The sequence below is a fragment of the Schistocerca serialis genome, chromosome 3, assembly GCF_023864345.2.
Source record: "Schistocerca serialis cubense isolate TAMUIC-IGC-003099 chromosome 3, iqSchSeri2.2, whole genome shotgun sequence".
NCBI classification, from domain to species: Eukaryota; Metazoa; Arthropoda; class Insecta; order Orthoptera; family Acrididae; genus Schistocerca; species Schistocerca serialis.
This window is the reverse complement of record NC_064640.1, coordinates 259,612,047-259,632,035: the sequence shown is the minus strand read 5'-3', so window position 1 is coordinate 259,632,035 and position 19,989 is coordinate 259,612,047.

The following is a 19,989-nucleotide window of genomic DNA, read 5'->3' as shown; positions in this document are numbered from 1 at the left end:
ATCAAACGCCTTAGTTAAATCAAAAAATATGCCTAGCATTCGAAACCTTTTGCTTAACCCATACAGTACCTCACAAAGAAAAGAGAATATAGCATTTTCAGTTGTTAAGTGACTTCTAAAGCTGAACTGTATATTTCATAGCAAATTGTGTGATATAAAATGATCAAAAATCCTTACATACACAACCTTTTCAATAAATTTAGCAAACACTGATGGCACAGAAATAGGTCTAAAATTGTCTACATTATCCCGTTTCCCTTTTTTATAAAGTGGCTTTACTATGGAGTACTTTAATCGTTCAGGAAACTGACCATTTCTAAAGGAGAAATTACAGATGTGGCTAAATACAGGGCTAACATGCACAGCACAGTACTTTAATATTCTGCTAGGCACTCCATCATAACCATGACATTCCTTAGTCTTCAGTGATTTAATTATTGACTCAATCTCCCCCTTGTCTGTATCAGAGGAGTATTTCAGACATCAGTCTCAGAAAGGCATTTGTCATGAGAGTTATATGATTCCCTGTAGAAGCTAAATTTTTATTTAATTCACCAGCAATGCTCAGAAAATGATTGTTAAATAAATATATATATACAGTATTTAACAATCATTATATATATATATATATAATATATATATATAATATATCTGATTTATCAGTAACAGAAATATTTTTACTGTGAACTGACTTTATATCATCGACCTTGTGCTGCTGATCAGACACTTCCTTCACAACTGTCCATATGGTTTTAATTTTATCCTGTGATTTAGCTATTCTATTTGCATACCACATACTCTTTGCCTTCCTAATAACATTTTAAGCGTGTTAAAATACTGTTTATAATGGGCTACTGCAGCTTGATTGTGACTACTTCTAACATTTTGATATAATTTCCACTTTGTTCTATATGATATCCTCATCCCACTAGTCAGCTACCTGGGCTGCCTATTACTGCTAGTAGCCCATTTAGAACTCTCAAAGAGCTTGAGAAAAGTGTTAAGGAAAGCATTATATTTATCATCTATGTTCTCGGCACTATAAACATCCTGCCACTCTTGTTCCTTGGCAAAGTTTAAAAAACTCTCTATTGCTGTTGGATTAACTTTCCTACATAGTTTGTAATTACATGTGACATTTGTTTGAGTACAAAACCCTTTTAGTGTTAAAATTTGTGCATCATGGTCTGAAAGGCCATTCACACTTTTACTAACAGAATTCCCATCTACTAATGAAGAATGAATAAAAATATTGTCTATGGCTGTGCTACTGTTCCCCTGCATCCTAGTTGAGAAAAACACAGTCTGCATCAGATAATAACAATTTAGGAGATCTACCAACATCCTTTATCTAGCACCATCATACACAAAATTTATATTGAAGTCACCACATATAACTAATTTCTCATACTTCCTACAAAGTGAAACAAGAACCTTCTCTACCTTGAGCAAAATGCTCTGAAGTCAGAGTTAGGGAACCTATAAACAACAAGAATAAGAAGTTTAGTTTCACTAAATTCAACTGCCCCTGCACAACATTCAAATATCTGTTCAGTGCCGTGCCATGAAGATCTATGGACTCAAATGGAATACTGTTTTTTACGTACGCAGCCACTCCCCCACCCCACAAGGAACTCCTTGAAAACCAGCCAGCTAATCTGTATCCTGGTAAAAGAAGCCTCTGAATTGTCAAATTATTTAAGTGGTGCTCCGACATACCAATAATTTCAGAGTCAACATCTATAAACAGTTCACTAACTTTATCTCTAATACCTCTTATATTTTGATGACATATGCTAGTTCCATCTCTACTTGGAAACATGACATCCTCGGAAGGTGAGCCCTTAGTTAGAGGGACTTCCTATAACCAGGTATACCTATCAGCTGACTTTAGTCTAAAAATGGTGCACCTCTAACACCAACTACTACAGGAATTTTTCCATGAGTGATACCACCACCCACAACACTGTCACCTCTAAGCTTAGCCAGCTCCCCTTCCCATACCTATTGAGGTGGAGGCCATGCCTAGTGTAACCTGATCTGCTGATAGACCCAGCTGGCACCACTGAAATGTGACCCATGCCCTCTGCCATCAGCACCCTCTCCAGCCGCATGTTACCACACCTAACAGCCCTATTAATATGAGGCTGACCATGATGCTGAAACAGTTGCATGAAATGTACATTAGTGCCACCAGTTTGAGTACCTAGTCATATTTACCAGGTCACCACCAACATCACATTCCCCATCCCTATCACGACTGTTCCCTGGTCCACCCACTATCACTACCTGATCCTCCTTTGTAAAATTCCTACATAACTCCCCTATGCTGTCAGTTATTTGAGCCATCCCTGCACTAGGCTTCACAGTGCTGGTGACCTGGTACTCACTCCTCAACACTTCCTGCAACTGCTGGCCCACACCTCTACCATGCAAACAACCTAGCAGCAGAACCTTCTTCTTTCTGTTGCAACTAACCTAGGCCTCCTAACTGCTGAGGACTGCTGCATGTTCCCTACATCTACAGCTACAAGAGCTTCCTCTCCATTCAACTCTGACAGTTGGTCAAATCTATCGCATATTCGCAAAGTATAACTGTCTAAATACCTCCTCCTCCTAGCTGCCTTCTTGACAACTGTCAGTTGGCAGATAAAGACTTCATCCAGGAACTGCCACAACCAAGAAGTTCGCCAGATTGTGCAGATATCCAGGCTCAGAGAATTACTGGTGTAGCCATGTTATTTGTCCCTTGTCGTGAATGGGATGGATTTAAACTCTGTGGTGGCTGGCTGTTGGCTAGGTTTTATGTCAAAGAGTGCACTTTCTTCAGTATTCTTATGACATCAGGCACCTGGCAATTCATTATACCTGTTAGGAGCTCCATGCATTCTTCTATCAAAACTTGTCTGAAGGAAGTGTTTGTGTTGTACAAGTGACTAATGCTAGTCATGTGTAAAAATAAACAAATGTTCTAAACTGGGTTTTATTTGTTATTTTACATGTTTTACACGGTAGACAATTCATGTATTATACTAAGTAGTTACGGTATTGATAGCTTATCTGTATCGGTTCTATTAATGACAGGAAACAGTTTATTGTTCTGTAACAGATTCTTTGCACTGTAGGTATGATTCTGTTATGACATGTGTTAAGGATTAGAACACCTGAATTTGTGTTGTAGTTCCAATTAACTTTTCATCCATTAGAGCTTGTTCTTGTGCAATTGTCTGATAGTTATCCCTAAGAGAAATTAAAAAGTGAACTACCTAGCAACAAAAATTTAAAAAGAGTGATTTTGTTTGTGTTGTGTCTTTACTTTAAGCTGAGTTTAGTTTTTTTTAACACTAGTGTCTCTTAATATCCATACTACAATGGGTGATAAATGTGGATGCTGTCATAGATTAGTTGATATGTGGGTGTTCTGTGGGAACTGTAAAGTCTGGTTTTATATGATTGATTGCGTGGGAGTGGTAGAAGAGAGGGGGGGGGGGGAGGGGGTGGCAGATAGAAAAGTGAATATCAAATGAGGCCCTTCAAAGGATGTGTAAGATTTGCAGCAGAAACAGGTAAGTCACTGTAATGGAGTGTGGAACTTGTGCACTTCAGGCAGAACTTTCAGCCACAAAATCTGAGCTGTGTAATTGAGGGAGGGAAAAGAACTTGGCATGTGGGCAAAGGTATCAGGTAATATGCAAAGTGGGATTGGTTTGAAGACCAAATTTTGTGTCAAATTGAGTAATAAAGATGAAATGTCACCTGAATCAAGAGCTGAAGAGTGTCATGTACCAGTAAATGTAAACTGGGTGCAGCAGCCTGGTAGGAAGAAGATTTCCACTAGATCAGAAATAAAGTCAGGCAGGAAATGAAAACTCTTGCTGCTAGACAGCAGTCAATGGAGGGATACAGGCCAACAATTGTAGGGGAAGTTTGTGATCATGATTGCAGGTCACAAGTATTGTGCAACCAAGTGTGAATCTTGGCTAGTTCACAGTGGATGATTGAGAAGGATCAGGTTCTGATACCTGGGGAAGCAGAAGTATAACATCAGGAGTGACCTGGACATTTTATGAGTAGCTACTGTGCAAACAAATGTGATTCCTGTTAAGGATTTTCACAGGCATGGATCAGCCTTGACTTAATAAGGCTGTATAGCAAGTTAACTGTCAACTGAAAGGGTTGCTGCAGGCTTCTGAGAGACCTATCCAGGTTGATAATATTGAGAGGTGGGAATACCTGCAGCTTAGTAGGAAGGAGACATACAGATTAGCAGGTTTGTTAGATGAGAGAATAAAGGGACCACACTCACACATCATAAAAGTCTTGTAATTAATTATGTTAAGGTGTTCCTATTGTAAGTTATCTTCTTCATCTAGACAACATCATTGAAAGAGATTAAAGTAACCATAGATACAAATTCTGCAAGAATAGAGACATTGGACAGTACATTTAGTAGCACACAGTGTAAGACTAGAGGCTCACAAAACAAACTTAATGATGTTATTGTGCTAACCTTATGTTACCACATCTACTGCAGCTATGCCACATTGGCCATGAACATAATAAGAAGGCAAGATGAGCCATTTCACCATTTTATGATTCAATTCACCTGCACTGATGCCTGGTGGCACCAGTCTGACCGCCAGGCAGTGGCACAGTCAAACAGCAATGGCAGCGTCTAACGAGAGCACATGTAGCCCATGGACAGTGCCACCTCACAATTGGTGTCAAGTTTTGCATGGTTATGGACCATAAGCCTTTAGTTTCCCTATGTAGGTATATGGCACATCTGACAGACAGGATGGCACATAGATCTCAACAGGGGGCTCTGTTCCTCAGTTCATCAGCGTTATGAGATCCACTTTCACCCAACAGCTCAGCAATTGAATGTTGATGCCCTCCCCTGCCTTCCTATGGCTCCCAACTCCAACTTCAGTCAGCTCAGATCCTGTAATTCATCAGGTGCAACAATACATTCAGTGTGGTGGGCATGAATGGCCTCTGGCTTGTGCGTAAGATTCTGTTCATAATTATTTTGCTGTGCTATAGATTGAGTCTCATTGATGTTGTTATTTTGTTGTCTTCTACAGAACATGCTGTGCTGCACATGGTCATTCCAGCATCCATCAGGCATGACATCCTCTGTCTTCTACACCATGGTCACTGACTGGGGAGCATCATGAATGAAGATGTTGGCAGGCTGACATGTCTACTGGCCAGGGATTGATCATAAAACTGAATATTCAGTTGCTGCAGCAGTTTTACTTCCCATGGCCAAACTTTCACAGCTATGGGGGTGAGTCCACCTTGACTTTAAGGCACTTTCTGGACATTTACTGGTTGTTGATCATAGATGTCTACTATCAGTTTCTGTACACTGTAAACTCAGTGGTGATGGAACTGATCTCTGGACCGTAGCGGTCGCTCGGCTCCAGACTGTAGTGCCTAGAACCGCACGGCCACTCCGGCCGGCTTTTGTATGCATCTGGACCTTCTCTCTCAAAGGCCTTCCCCACACCCTGTTGATGGGCAATGGCCTACAGTTTATCCCACATACGTTTCAATACTTTTGTATGCAAATGGTTCAAATGGCTCTGAGTGCTATGCGACTTAACTTCTGAGGTCATCAATCACCTAGAACTTAGAACTAATTAAACCTAACTAACCAAAGGACATCACACACATCCATGCCCGAGGCAGGATTTGAACCTGCGACCGTAGCGGTCGCTCGGCTCCAGACTGTAGTGCCTAGAACCGCACGGCCACTCCGGCCGGCTTTTGTATGCAACATGGTATCCACTACATCAAAGCACCCCCATTACACCAACAATCAAACAAGGGGGTGGAAAATCTTGTCCAGACTTTTAAGACACAGATGAAGTATATAGGGTATGCTCTTGCTGAAGATGCACTCACCCATTTTCTCAGTTCTTACAGGTCCATGCCACTGGTTGAGAAGAGCCTGGTTGAGCTGCTGCTTGGGTACCAGCCATGCATGGTCCTCAACCTCCAGCTGCCTGTCCTGTGCCCTCCTTGGGCACCTCTGTCACCATAATACATGCTGGGCATCTGTGTCTGGACTTACATTTTTGGTAACTGCGAGTGCTGGATCCCAGTAATTGTCACCAGCAAGTGGATTGGAGAGTCATCTCGCTGCAGATGGAGGATAGTCTGGTGGTGCACCATTGCAAACAAATGGGGGACCAGTCTCCACCATCCCTCCACACAACACTGGGGCCCTCCTGCCTCCTAGCATCCAGATCCTCTCATTCTCCTCAATCCTCCCAACCCTCTATGCTGAGCATAATCTTGTGTACTTCACCCACCTCTAATGCCTTTTCTACCTCTATGAGTGAGCTTCAGGGATTGGGTGTGGACATGCTTCAGCAGCAACTGGTGGTGCCTGATCATCAGTAGGTACCATGCCAGCCAGCTCCTGCCCTCACCCCTGAGGTCTCAGTCACCCTATGGACCTGTTCCTGTGTCAGCACCCCTGCAACTAGCATCTCACCTGCATGTACCACCTACTGTGGAGCCGTCACTGCCAGAGTCATTTCCAACCCTAATGTCCGGTGCTTGCTTACAGGGACTTTTGGGTTCTCCACGATCACCTGTCAATAGTGCCCTGGAAGACATTGATGATGCTTTCCTAAGGGCTGTGCACCATTCTATGCTGTGGGGCAGTATCGCTAGAGGAGTACAATTTCACAGTTGTTTCCACTAGGTGAAAGCACTGTGGTAAGCCTATGTTACCACATCTACTGCACAGGAACCACACTGGCCGTGAACATAACCAGGTATGGGGTTCCAGCTCAACTTGTTAAGGTTCAAGTCACCAAGGCCAGTGCCTGGCAGTGCAGGTCCAGCCCACAGGTGGTGGCACAGTCATACAGAGAAGGCAGCATCACAGTGAGTTCAGGGCTCACAGCCCACAGACAGCACTACCTCACGAATTGGACTTGCAACACACCTATTATAATCCCAGAGTGAAGGGCTTCCTTCCTCATTCTGTTATGGTTCATTCATGTGCTCTCTTAACTGAGCTCTTGGGACAATTGTTACCTCCAAGTGAGATGGTGCAATGGTTAGCACACTGGACTCACATTTTGGAGGGCAATGGTTCAAACCTGTGTCTGGCCATCCTGATTTAGGTTTTTTGTGATTCCTCCAAATTGCTTCAGGCGAAAACCAGGCTGGTTCCTTTGAAAGTTCATGATTTTGACTTCCTTACCCTTCCTTCCCTAATTTGATGAGACCAATGACCTCACTGTTAGGTCCCCTCCCCAAAATCAACCAACCAACCAAACAACAATGTTTACCTGTTTGAACTTGGCCTAGCTATGTACATTCATGTTGTATGTAACTTCTAATTGGTGTCCTCATTAAAGTGATTTAGTTATTCTATGTCTGCTTTTTTGTATGTGATACTATGCTTATTATTTACCTAAATGAGCTAGGAAGTAGAAATTGAGTTACTGCACTTTGGCAGTGTGGGCACACAATGAAAATACATGAACAGAAATTTTAGATGTTGAAGATTATAAATTAACAGCTTCCTGGTGTGGAAGTAATATGGAGAAAAAACAAGTTTCCATATATGTGAGAAATAATCACACATTTAAAACTAAGGCATTATTAGTTTTTACACAGAATTACATATGAAAGCAGTTACATGTGAGCTCATACTGCCTAACAGCACAATTATAATTATTGGACTTTACAGATCCCCATTGGGAAATTTTAAGAGTTTTTTAGAAGAATTTGAAACATTGTTATGTCATCAGTAATTAAAACTTCTGGGCTAAGAGGCTGTGGTCCAATAGTAGAAATACTTCTCCCTGACGTTTCGTTGCCAGCTGCGGGCAACATCATCTGAGGTGAGTCTATGACTGGCTGCTAGGCCGTGGAGGTCCTGTTTATATAGAGTGTGTAGAGGGCGCCACCACTCGTCACGTGTTGTCAACAGTAAAACTATCTCTGGCTGGCGTCATTACTCTCGATCGAAGGTAATCGACTGTCACATCTTTGGTACAAAGTCAATGGCCATATCTTATCTAACTTCAAGCCTTCTTCTTTCCTGTTAAAATTATTGTGGTGTTTAAAAATCTCAACAGCCTCTCTATACATATGGGCATAATAATGCGATGTCTTAGCTAGCACGCTCGTCTCACTAAATTTTATTTCATGGTCACCCGTTTCAAAAACATGTTCCGCTACAACCGATTTGTCCGTGTGTCCCAGTCGACAATTCACTATGGAGACAGAGAGTAATGGACAGATTAATTTTTTGGACGTCTCAGTAATTGAATGAGCAGATGGGACTCTGGGTCACAAAGTCTACAGAAAAGATACGCATACCGATCGTTATCTTCGTAAGGATTCGAACCATCATCCAAGGCAGAAGAGAGGTATTATCAAGACATTGGTGGACAGGGCTAATAAAATCTGTGAGCTAGCTTATTTGCGAGAGGAACTAAAGCACTTGCAAACCGTTTTCCAGAAAAATGGGTACGCTGGCAAGGAGATAGATTGAGCACTCCATCCCAGAAGAAAAATGTCTGGACATGCAACAACAACAACCATCGGTGGGGAAAGTTTGTCTTCCATTCATCCGCAATATTACGGACCGTATCGGGAAAGTGCTGGCCAAGTTCAGAGTTGAAACAATCTTCAGACCCACCAAGAAGATTGGTGAATGCTTAAGATCAGCGAAAGATGCACGACACCCTTTAGCTACTCCTGGTGTGCATGAAATTCCGTGTAGTTGTGGGATGGTTTACATTGGAACCACAAAAAGATGTATCAATACTCGCCTAACTGAACACAAAAGGAACTGTCGACTGGGACACACGGACAAATTGGCTGTAACGGAACATGTTTTTGAAACGGGCGACCATGAAATAAAATTTAGTGAGACGAGCGTGCTAGCTAAGACATCACATTATTATGCACGTATGTATAGAGAGGCTGTAGAGATTTTTAAGAACCACAATAATTTTAACAGGAAAGAAGAAGGCTTGAAGTTAGATAAGATATGGCGATCAACTTTGTACCAAAGATGTGACAATCGATTACCTTCGATCGAGAGTAATGACGCCAGCCAGAGATAGTTTTACTGTTGACAACACGTGACGAGTGGTGGCGCCCTCTACGCACTCTATATAAACAGGACCTCCACGGCCTAGCAGCCAGTCGTAGACTCACCTCAGATGATGTTGCCCGCAGCTGCAACGAAACATCAGGGAGAAGTATTTCTACTATTGGACCACAGCCTCTTAGCCCGGAAGTTTTAATTACTGAAGACGCCGGCCGTGAAAGCCTACATGCTATGATTGTTATGTCATCTTTCAGATAAAAGGGGCAAATAATATTGTTTAGTGATTTAGCTGTTAATTTTTTTAGGTGTCTTAGTGAAAACATGACATAGGAATTTTACTTAACACTTACAGTATACACTAACCTTGGTTGTAAACTATCCTTCCAGAACTATGGAGGGTAGTAGCACCTTAATGGACTATATTTTGGAATGTGAAGATATAGGCAACAGAGTTAGTGTTCATCCAGTTTTAAATAGGTTATCAGGTCATGATGGCTAGTTCATCGTAACAGACAACATGTTGCCCCTAAATTATGTGTTAATTCGGAAAACTGCTGGATCAGATTAAATTACGTTAAATTAGATTAGCTGTATTTTTTGTTCCCTCATGATGAGATCCTCAACAAAAAAAAATATGCCATAGAACAATTACACACAAAACATATAGAAAGGAGATATGATAATGTCCCTTCCATGTATTCTATGTCAAATGGTCCTCATGGATATGGAATAAGACAAAAAATCTTAAACATATTTTTGTTTGAAGGATAATAATAAATTTGCCACAAAACATGTAAATGTACAATTCACAGAGGTGCATATGATAATTTTGAGGCTGTGTTGCTAAATAACGGAGACCTTTCTTGGTCAATGTAACTGACTTGAGATCTTTTTGAGAATTATCCTTATTTCTGGTATTGATTCCATAAACTGAGCTATGCTGAAATTTAAGAAAAGATCATAGTGGACAAAACAATATGTGCCCATTAATGTAAGGCCACAACTGGTATCAGTGCATTGTTGCCCTAATATGTTGACAACATGAGTTGGTTCTCATTTAAATGAAAAAATGAGGCCACTTGCTCTTTGTAGCTATATTTTTCAATGTATTCTTTGGAAGAGAAATCCCATATAGTGTTTCAAATAATATACAACAATTTCCAAACTTTACAACAGATATATTGACCCGTTATGGGCTCAGTGTTGCTGGAAATCTAGGGAAGCAAAAAATGTGAAAATTTATGGGTGTAAAAAGACTGAGCTTTTCCTGTATGAAGATTTGGGACTCATGTTTCAAAATGTGGATTCATCAGCAGAAGATATGGCATCAAACAGTGTGGAAAAAAAAAAAAAAAAAAAAAAAACACACACAAAACATTGCAAGTTTTCTGCAATGGGACTTGGAAATAAATGTGATGCTCACAGCAAAAGGCCTTGGTGGATACATTAGCAATATCAAGAGACCTCAGGAAACAAAATCCACGTGTGAAAAAAACACACGTTTGCAGAATACTATATTTTGAGAACCTTTGATATTGATGTTGAAATATATATCCTTATCTGTGAAACATCTGAGGAAAGGTATGATGCACTTACAAAGGTATACCAGAAGAATACAGACCAACAGAGGACTCAGTTATTTAGAGAGTACTACAACTCTGAATGTGATAGAAATCTAGATATGATGTTCAGTATTGCTAAGTTGCAAACCCTAGTATGCAGACTGAACCTCATTGAGCAGAATATTGATGAAATGCATTGATCACAAGGATAACAACACAGTTGCCTGGTGAACATATACATTTTGGAAATGCTTGGGTCTCTACCACTAAGGAGAAGAAAACGGAAAACCTGAAATCAATAATTCTGTCTGAAGAAGTGTCGTCGTAACTGCCGTCTGTGTCACGTCTGTTGTGCAGCGAGCTACGTTAATTTAAGTATTAACTGTATTTTTCTTACTTGTCACTTCTTCTTCCATGTGTTTTTGCTTTTAGGAAGCTTTAATTGTCGAGTGCTAGTAACAGTGTTCCATAGATTTCGTGTTTGTTTTGAATACAGCCAGAGAGAGTCCCTTTAGTCAGCCACAGTGCCAGTAGTGCTAGTGTTTGTTCTGAATACAGTCCAGAGACAGGTAGCGCTATTTTCATTGTTTTCTACAAGAAGTGTCTAGTAACCACAGTTTAGTCAACTATCAGCCGCCTTTAGTGAATTAGCCGTCTAGTTAAAAGTTAATTAACTCTCTACAGTAAATTGATTTCTTAGGATGGATAGGATGTGTGACTGTTGTGTACAGACGCAGGAGGAGCTGGCCACTGTTCGCGAACATCTGAACGTGTTGATGGCCGCGGTCAGCCATCTTCAGGCTGCTGCCTCGGAGTGTAGCGGCAGTGGGGAGTCTGGTGCGTCGCATGGTACACCCCAGGTGTTACATGCTTCACCCACCGTCCCTGCTGTCGAGACATCTTCGCGGATACCGGGCGCGGTTGGGCCACCCTCTCCCCAAGGGGAGTGGCGGGTTCAGTGGCGTTCGTGGCGCACGAGGCAGAGGGTCAATGTGGAGGCTGGCCGTGTGGCATCGCCTGCTCTTCCTGTGAGTGGACATGTAGCCACTCCTTCAGCAAGGTCCGAGCAGGCACATGGGGGGAGGGGTTTAATAGTGATTGGGAGCCCCAACGTTAGGCGGGTGATGGAGCCCCTTAGGGAAATAGCGGAAAGGTCGGGGAAGAAGGCCAGTGTTCACTCTGTCTGCTTGCCGGGGGGTCTCATCCGAGATGTGGAGGAGGCCCTGCCGGCGGCGATAGAGAGCACTGGGTGCACCCGACTGCAAATTGTTGCTCATATCGGCACCAATGACTCCTGCCATCTGGGTTCAGAGGTCATCATCAGTTCATACAGGCGGTTGGCGAAGGCGGAAAGCCTCGCTCGCGGGGTGGAATCTGAGCTAACTATTTGTAGTATTGTTCCCAGAACCGATCGCGGTCCTCTGGTTTGGAGCCGAGTGGAAGGCTTAAACCAGAGGCTCAGACGATTCTGGTTAGATCTGGGGTGCAAATTTCTCGACCTCTGCTATCGGGTGGAGAAATGTAGGGCCCCCTGAATAGGTCAGGCGTGCACTGCATGCAGGAAGCGGCTACAAGGGTAGCGGAGTGCGTGTGGAGTGCACATGTGAGTTCTTTTGGTTAGAGAATTCCCTCCCTAGGCCCGACAAGACGCCTCCTGAGATGCGACAAGGTAGGAGTAGGCAAAATGCAACAGGGAATAACAATATTAATCTGCTAATAGTAAACTGCAGGAGCGTCTATAGAAAGGTCCCAGAACTGCTCTCATTAATAAACGGTCACAATGCCCACATAGTAATAGGGACAGAAAGTTGGCTGAAATCAGATGTAAACAGTTATGAAATTCTAAACTCAGATTGGAATGTATACCGGATAGACAGGCTGGACAGTGAAGGGGGAGGCGTGTTTATAGCGATAAGAAGTGCAATAGTATCGAAGGAAATTGACAGAGATCCGAAATGTGAAATAATTTGGGTGAAGGTCACGGTTAAAGCAGGCTCAGACATGGTAATTGGATGTCTCTATAGGCCCCCTGGCTCAGCAGCTGTTGTGACTGAGCACCTGAAGTATAATTTGGAAAATATTTCGAATAGATTTCCCCACCATGTTATAGTTGTGGGCGGATATTTTAATTTACCGGATATAGACTGGGAGACTCAAACATTCATAACGGGTGGCAGGGACAAAGAATCCAGTGAATTTTTTTTAAGTGCTTTATCTGAAAACTACCTTGAGCAGTTAAACAGAGAACCAACTCTTGGCGATAACATATTAGACCTTCTGGTGACAAATAGACCCGAACTATTTGAAACAGGTAACGCAGAACAGGGAATCAGCGACCATAAAGCGGTTACTGCGTCGATGATTTCAGCCGTAAATAGAAATATTAAAAAAGGTAGGAAGATTTTTCTGTTTAGCAAAAGTGACAAAAAGCAGATTACAGAGTACCTGATGGCCCAACACAAAAGTTTTGTCTCAAGTACAGATAGTGTTGAGGATCAGTGGACAAAGTTCAAAACCATCGTACAATATGCGTTAGATGAGTATGTGCCAAGCAAGATCATAAGAGACGGAAAAGAGCCACCGTGGTACAACAACCGAGTTAGAAAACTACTGCAGAAGCAAAGGGAACTTCACAGCAAACATAAACATAGCCTAAGCCTTGCAGACAAACAAAAATTACGCGAAACGAAATGTAGTGTGAGGAGGGCTATGTGAGAGGCGTTCAATGAATTCGAAAGTAAAGTTCTATGTACTGACTTGGCAGAAAATCCTAAGAAATTTTGTTCTTATGTCAAAGCGGTAGGTGGATCAAAACAAAATGTACAGACACTCTGTGACCAAAATGGTACTGAAGCAGAGGATTACAGACTAAAGGCCGAAATACTAAATGTCTTTTTCCAAAGCTGTTTCACAGAGGAAGACTGCACTGTAGTTCCTTCTCTAGATTGTCGCACAGATGACAAAATGGTAGATATCGAAATAGACAACAGAGGGATAGAGAAACAATTAAAATCGCTCAAAAGAGGAAAGGCCGCTGGACCTTATGGGATACCAGTTCGATTTTACACAGAGTACGTGAAGGAACTTGCCCCCCTTCTTGCAGCGGCGTACTGTAGGTCTCTAGAAGAGCGTAGCGTTCCAAAGGATTGGAAAAGGGCACAGGTCATCCCCGTTTTCAAGAAGGGACGTCGAACAGATGTGCAGAACTATAGACCTATATCTCTAACGTCTATCAGTTGTAGAATTTTGGAACACGTATTATGTTCGAGTATAATGACTTTTCTGGAGACTAGAAATCTACTCTGTAGGAATCAGCATGGGTTTCGAAAAAGATGATCGTGTGAAACCCAGCTCGCGCAATTCGTCCACGAGGCTCAGAGGGCCATAGACACGGGTTCCCAGGTAGATGCCGTTTTTCTTGACTTCCACAAGGCATTCGATACAGTTCCCCACAGTCATTTGATGAACAAAGTAAGAGCATATGGACTATCAGACCAATTGTGTGATTGGATTGAAGAGTTCCTAGATAACAGAACGCAGCATGTCATTCTCAATGGAGAGAAGTCTTCCGAAGTAAGAGTGACTTCAGGTGTGCCGCAGGGGAGTGCCATAGGACCGTTGCTATTCACAATATACATAAATGACCTTGTGGATGACGTCGGAAGTTCACTGAGGCTTTTTGCGGATGATTCTGTGGTATATCGAGAGGTTGTAACAATGGAAAATAGTACTGAAATGCAGGAGGTTCTGCAGCGAATTGACGCATGATGCAGGGAATGGCAATTGAATCTCAATGTAGGCAAGTGCAATGTGCTGCGAATACATAGAAAGAAAGATCCCTTATCATTTAGCTACAAAATTGCAGGTCAGCAACTGTAAGCAGTTAATTCCATAAATTATCTGGGAATACGTATTACGAGTGATTTAAAATGGAATGATCATATAAAGTTGATCATTGGTAAAGCAGATGCTATACTGAGATTCATTGGAAGAATCCTAAGGAAATGCAATCTGAAAACAAACGAAGTAGGTTACAGTACGCTTGTTAGCCCAGTGCTTGAATACTGCTCAACAGTGTGGGATCCGTACCAAGTTGATAGAAGAGATAGAGAAGACCCAACGGAGAGCAGCGCGCTTCCTTACAGGATCATTTAGTAATCTCGAAAGCATTACGGAGATGATAGATAAACTCCAGTGGAAGACTCTGCAGGAGAGACGCTCAGTAGCTCGGTACGGGCTTTTGTTGAAGTTTCGAGAACATACCTTCACCGAGGAGTCAAGCAGTATATTGCTCCCTCCTACGTATATCTCGCGAAGAGACCATGAGGATAAAATCAGAGAGATCAGAGCCGACACAGAGGCATACTGACAATCCTTCTTTCCATGAACGATACGAGACTGGACTAGAAGGGAGAACCAATAGAGGTACTCAAGGTACCCTCCTCCACACACCGTCAGGTGGCTTGCAGAGTATGGATGTAGATGTAGATGTAGAAGAATATAAAGTGAAGATAAATGAAGAAGAAATATGCACTGCATTCAAAGCTGTAGCCTACAAGAGAACACATCAGAATAAAAACAATGAAAAATCAGTGACGTGCCTTGGATGTGGATGTTTAGGTCACTATGTGCATGAGTGTTAAAACAAACATAGTGGTAACAAGAACAAGAGGCACTGTTCCACCTGTGGTAATATCATCTGGGAAAGTACTGGACAATAAAGGGCTGCCTATGTGTAAGTACTGCAAAAAAACAAATCATTCAAATGAAAAATGTTACTACAAAGAGCAACATCAGCAGATGAAAAACCATCAAAGACAGTTTATTTCCAGAAGTATTTGTGACAGATAAGCAAGAAAAGAAGACTGATAAAATGGATACCAAGTTTGTTACAGACAGTGGTGGCAACAAGCACATGTCAAATGAAAGGAAAGTTACATCAAATGTGTAAAGCTGTGAGGGTACAAAAATTAAGAATGAAAATGGTAATTTCATATGTTCGAAACTTGTTGGTGAAGTAGAGTCACAAAAGGTCTTGTTGATAAATGTGCCATGTGTTCCTCAACTGTCATGAAATTTATTTTCAATAAATGCTATTCCTGAAGAAAAGGGGAGTGGCTCTATTTGATAAGAAAAAGATGAGAATTCTGAAAGATGAAGATGTTATTTTTGAAGACAAAGAATAAAAAAGCTGACAGTACTCCATTGACATAAAAAATGAAAGTAAAAAGGAGGCACTAATGACACAAAAGAAGCAAACTATACAGTGGCACAAAACCTAGGACACCTGAATTTCAATAATCTGATGAAAATAACAGAACTGTGCAACTGTGTGGACAAAATCATGTAAACAGAGGGAATGCCTTGTTGGGAAACATATGTGATGGCAAATCTAGTAACAATAATGTGCAGCACAAGCTATGATAACCTGTAAAAGGAGAAAGAGTTGTTCTTGTAGGATGTACAGACAACTGGGTATGTCATTTGGAATCCTAAGACTGGAAATTTTTCTGAAACAAGAGATGGTTGAGTTCACTCATCAATATGAAGACAAAAAAGAGGAGACCAAATTTTTGAAGAAGAAAGAAGAGAAGTCTTGGAGGAAGGAGTAAGAGAAGATCCAGAAGAAAAAAGAAGAGAAACTCCAGAAGAAGACCAAGAAACATATCACAAACCAAGATGTCTAATAAACTTGCCAAAGAGATGTGATATGTTATGCTCACATACAAGGAATGCACTGAAAGTGAAGACAGAAAAATTGGATAAAGGTTGTAAATGAAAAGAAAGAATCATTGAATAAAAATGAAACATGGACTCTGGTGGCTAAAGAAACTGCTCGTGAAAAAGAAATTATTACAGGAAAATGTATTTTCAAGAAAAAGGATAATTGAAAGTACAAAGATAGGCTAGTTGAAAGAGGATGTCAACAGGATCAAGGAAAACTCAGTTTTAAAGATATTTTTAGTTCTGTTGTGCAAACTAATTCCTTGAGATTCCTATTTGCACTTGCTGCACACAAAGATTTGATAATTATAACATTTGATGTCAAAACAACCTTTCTCAATTGTGAGCTGAAAGAGCAAGTTTTTTGTAAGTTATTTGTTTCCTGGTCATCAGTCTTCTGACTGGTTTGGTGCAGACCCTCACAAATTCCTCTTGTGTGCCAGCCTCTTCATTTCAGAGTAGCACTTGCACCCTACATCCTCAGTTATTTGCTGGATGTATTCCAGTCTCTGTTTTCCCCTATAGTTTTTACCCCCTAAAGCTCCATCTAGTACCATGGAGGTAATTCCCTGATGCCTTACCACATCTTCTATCATGCGGCCCCATTTTACTTGACTTTATTTTCCATGTGTTCCATCCTTGCTATTTCTGCAGAGAACATCCTCATTCTTTACTTTATCAGTCCACCTGATTTTTACATTCTTCTTTAGCACACAAATGCTTCGATTCTCTTCTGTTGCAGTTTTCCTACTGTCCACAATTCACTACCACACAATGATGTGCTCCAAGCATACATTCTCAGAAATTTCTTCCTCAAATTAATGCCTGTTTGACACTAGCAGACTTCTCTTGCCCAGGAATGCGCATGTTAGTCTGCTTATTATGTCCTTGCTTTGTCTGTCATGGGTTATCTTGCATCCAGAGTAGCAGAAATCCTTAACTTCATGATCATCAATTTTGATGTTGAGTTTCTTGCTGTTCTCATTTCCCATACTTTTCACTACTTTTGTCTTTTTCTGGATTAGTCTCACTCCATATCTTCTATTCATTAGACTGTTCGTTCCATTCAACAGGTCCTGAAGTTCTTCTTTACTTTCACTAAGGATAGCAATCTCATGAGTGAATTTTATTGTTGATATGTTTATGAATTTTAATCCCACTCTTGCACCTTTATTTTATTTCAGTCATTGCTTCTTGAATTTGTAGGTTCAACAGTAAGGGTGAAAGACAGCATTCCTATCTTACACCCTTTTTAATCCTAGAACTATGTTTTTGATCCTCCAGTCTTATTGTTGCCTCTTGGTTCTTGTATGTATTGTATATCACTCATCCTTCCCTACAGCTTACTCCTATTTTTCTCAGAATCTGGAACACCTTGCATAATTTCAAACTGTCAAATGCTTTTTCTAGATCAACAAATCCTACGAGCATATCTTGACTTTTCTTCAATCTTGCTTTCATTATATCAAGTACGAAGTCAGAACTGCCCCTCTGGTGCTTTTGCCTTTCCTAAAGCCAAACTGTTTGTCATCTAAAAGATCCTCAATGAAAGCTCTGGAGGGATACAAAGCACTCGTTTTTAAAATTTCTCTGCTCAAAACGTCACTGTATGGTTGAAACAAGCTTCTTTGCATTGGAATAAGAAACTGTATGAAGTTCTTAAGAATGAAAAACTCATCCAACCGAAATCTGACCAGTGTGTTTACAAATCAGATACTGACAGGAAAATGTATTTTGCTTTACATGTTGATGATGGGATTCTATTTGGAGAAAACATCTGTCAAATGAAAGATCTCCTACAAAAAGTAAAGAAAATTTTTGGTATTACAATTTATGAAGAACTGACAATGTATCTTAGACTTGAAATCAAAAGAGCAAGAGAAGGTACCTATATTCTTCAAGAAGATATACTAAAGAAGTGGCAGAAATATACAGAATGAAAAACTCAAAAACCATAACAACTCCAGTTTCACTGCAAGGAGAAGTTGAAGAAATCAGTGTAGCAAAGTCAGACTGTCCATACTGTGAAGTGACAGTCGGTTTGTTGTGTTTAGCATGAAAACAATATTGAACTTGGCACATGCAGCGAATTATGAAAGCACGTCAATGAGTGATCCAAGTCACTCAGACACCCAAAATCCGAAGAGAACTTTAAGATAGCTGACTTCAGCTGCAGGAAGTTGAATATTCTACTCATCAGAAAAATAAGAGCAAGAAGTAGTGGTTTTGCAGTGATGCAGATTTTACAGGCATCAGGAAATGAAGGAAATGTGCTACAGGACACATATTTCTGTGCAATAATGCTCCAATCACATGGTGTTGCATGAAACAGTGCATAGTTGCACTATCTATGAATGAAACAGAATACATATAGGGAGTGGGCAAAAATGTGAAACACTAAAACCACAACACATTACAATGCATAATACAGTGTCGGAAAACTGTTGGCTTTAAAAATGGCTTCCATTCATTTTGGAATGAATAAATACAGATCCTGCATGGTTCTCAAGGAAATCATATACTGTTATTTCTGCAAAATAGTGGTAAGTGTAGGTGACAATGATGGAGGCAGACAGCAATCACACATCCTTCTCTCCTAAGTAGACCAAAGGCTCAAGTTTATCAAGATCTGTTGACTGTGGTGGATAGGGGACATGCAATTCATCCTCACAATCACAAAATCTGTCATGGATGATGCGAGCTGTATGAACGAGGGCACTGTCATCTTGGGACCCAGCATCACCACTGGGGAACAAACACGGGGTGGACTTGATCAGCCAAAATTATCACATAATCCTTGTTTTCTGTTGACACCAGACTTCGCTTAATAAGCTGACTCTACTTACTAGTTGCAAAAGTGGAACTGAAAATATTTGCCAAAACATGAGCGACATTGCACATGACGAGCCTCTGCGGATACAACAGGTAAAGAAAGGGTGCTTCAGGGTGTTGGCAAATGCACGTGTAGCGCTGTAACATAAGGTCTAAAGTGATTTTTGAGAGAGCCGGGCGCCCCGAAAGGTAATTAATACTGAAATGCGTTGCAGGTAATTAATACTGAAATGTGTTGCTGAAAAACTCATTTGAAACCGCTTGTGATAAAGCAATGACAATTTGCTTACAGGCAGACGTTCACCAGACGGGACAACATGGCATTACGGAAAGCCACTGCACGTATTAAACGGGTGTACACACGCTGAAATTGAATAGAACTTTGTAACCCTGGACCTACTGTAAGTTTATAAGACGTATTGGGAAGAAATTGAAGAAAGGGTGTGCTCGTAGTAAGCGTTAACCCTCACCCGTAACACAGAATTCCTGTTTTTACAGCGGAAAGCCCACAAGGGTTGCCTGGGAGTGAGGCAACCTTCAATACTGGCGTGCACGTTGTGTGAGCTGATATGCAGGCTAATGTTCGCAATGGACGATCAAAAAGTTCCCGTTTTTGTAACATAACCATTATGCCTGCCATAAGGACCATTTTGAATAAAAAACAAACAGACTCTTACAGAACTGCCTTCCACAATCTAAAAATATTGACTTTTCCGTTCATTTACTATCGTGCCCTCCCCCGCATGGCTCCGGTGCGGGTATATAAACAGCCGTAAG